Raw genomic sequence first — 2,472 nt, forward strand, 5'->3', positions numbered from 1 at the left:
AGGAGGCCGAGGCTGCAGTGGCCGAGAGCAGCTACTGCACTCCAGTCTGGGCGACAGAGTGAGACTCCAGCTCAAAAAAACCAAAAAACAAAAAAAAGAAAACAAACAAAAATAAATAAATTAATCACATATGATCTATGTAATACAAAGCCTCACAGAATGAGTTATGATGAGTGATTTTATAAGATAATAACTTAACTATACATCCTTAGTGGCGTACAGCATATGGATAAAAATAGCTGCAACAAATCTTAAATTTTATTTACTAATTTTGTTAGGTAACAAATAAGTAATTAGGTTAACTTTGTTCAGAATCAAGATTTTAAATATAAGAAATGGGAAGGAAATGATAAAATCAAAATTTTAAAATTGGGAACCGTCATGTCAGAACAAAATTAGAAATATCAATAGGAACCCAGGCTTTTTAAAGAAAAAAAAGTATATATTTTCCAATTCAGTCAGCTAAAATGAGCTAGAAACAAGGGCTTAAGAGAATGAATCTAATGTTTAAACTTAATTCTGTGATTATGGTATTTGTCCAGGATAACCTAGAGAAATGACTGATTCCATGAGCCATTATGAGCCTGGGGCTATTTGCTGTTGTGAGAGACAAGAAATAATTCAGACTAGTGAGACCCTGTCAAAAGAACACAACAGGGTCACCCCACTGGTCAAAGTATGTCTATTTGAGCTGCACAAAATAATTATTATTGCTGTCAGTCAAATCACATTGGATCAGGGAGAAGCCATGAGTCCATAATGATACACAGAAGAAAAATTTGCATCAAGTTGGGTAAAGATGGTGAATTGAATAGATCCTATTCAAATATGCTATTATTTTGATTCATTTACTCTATCAGTGACAATATAGAATTTAATAAATATTAAATACGTAGAAAGCATGTTCTGACTTGGGGAGGAATGCCAATAGAATGATCCTGTGAGTCGTGACCATAAGATGGATGGTCATTCAAGACAGTCAAATTTCAATCAGATACAATTTCAAGTACCCAGGAACACTTTATGGTCTTAAGAACGAGACAATAAATTGCAAGCTGTCATGAAACTCAACGGCCTCTAAAACTAGTCTGAAAAATATTTGCAAGTCTTAATCTTAAGAAGTATTTAGATAAGAATATTTATGCGTCCCAGGGGGCAGTGGCTCACGCCTGTAATCCCAGCACTTTGGGAGGTGAAGGCGAGAGGATTTCCTGAGCCCAGGGGTTTGAGACAAGCCTAGGCAACAAGGGTGAGATTGTTGTCTCTGCAATAAACCTGAGAACTAGCCAGTGGGGTGGCACATGCCTGTGGTTCCAGCTCCTTGGGAGGCTGAGGCAGAAGGATCGCCTGAGCCCTGCAGGGCGAGGCTGCGGTGGCCATGAGCATGATACTGCACTCCAGCCTGGGCAACAGAGTGAGACTCTGACTCAAAAAAAAAAAAAAAAAAAAAAAAAAAGAATAGAGACTGCACCGAGGCAGGCGAGAGCCGGACAGGCCCTGGGCGACTCGGTGCTGCGTGGAGGAAAAATAACCGAACATGGGCAAAGGAGATCCCAAGAAGCCGAGAGGCAAAATGTCATCATACGCATTCTTGGTGCAAACTTGCCGGGAGGAGCACAAGAAGTGCTCAGAGAGGTGGCAGACCATGTCTGCTAAAGAGAAGGGAAAATTTGAAGACATGGCAAAGGCCGACAAGGCCCGTCCCGAAAGAGAAATGAAAGCCTATATCCCTCCCAAAGGGGAAACCCAAAGCAGCCTTAAGAGAAGGCCGCGAAGCTGAAGGAGAAATGCGAGAAGGACATTGCTGCTTCCCGGGCCAAAGGCAAGCCCGATGCGGCAAAAAGGGGAGTCGTCAAGGCGGAAAAGAGGGAGAAAAAGAAGGAAGAGGAGGAAGAGGAGGAGGATGAAGAGGACAAGGAAGAGGAGGAAGACGAAAAAGACCAAGATGAGGATGAATCAGTTGGTTCTAGCGCGGTTTCTTTTCTTGTCTATAAAGCATTTAAACCCCCGGTACCCAACTCACTCCTTTTAAAGAAAAAAATGGAAATGTAAGGCTGTGCAAGATTTGTTTTCAAACTGTACAGTGTCTTTTTTTGTATAGTTAACACACTACCAGATGTGTCTTTAGATAGCCCCGTCCTGTGGTATTTTCAGTAGCCGCTCACCTTGCCTGGTACAGTATGGGGGTTGTAAATTGGCATGGAAATTTAAAGCAGGTTCTTGTTGGTGCACAGCACAGATTAGTTTTACATGGGGATGGCAGTTTTCTCATCTTCAGTTGTCTCTGATGCAGCTTATACGAAATAATTGTTGTTCTGTTCACTGAATACCACGCTAATTGAAAAAAAAAAGTTGCAGCTGTTTTGTTGACATTCTGAATACTTCTAAGTAAATACGATTTTTTTTATTAGGAAAAAAAGAGTATTTATGTATCTTAAGAGTACAATACAGAGCCGGGCTCGGAGGCTCAGC

The 2,472-nt window shown here is 41.0% G+C and overlaps 1 pseudogene; it reads left to right on the forward strand.

The window, feature by feature from the left end:
- Positions 1-1,525: 1,525 nt before the first annotated feature.
- Positions 1,526-2,052, forward strand: LOC110595515 (annotated as a pseudogene).
- Positions 2,053-2,472: the final 420 nt, after the last annotated feature.

Source organism: Carlito syrichta, unplaced genomic scaffold, assembly GCF_000164805.1.
Source record: "Carlito syrichta isolate Samal-C Ts95f unplaced genomic scaffold, Tarsius_syrichta-2.0.1 Scaffold85402, whole genome shotgun sequence".
Lineage (NCBI taxonomy): Eukaryota > Metazoa > Chordata > Mammalia > Primates > Tarsiidae > Carlito > Carlito syrichta.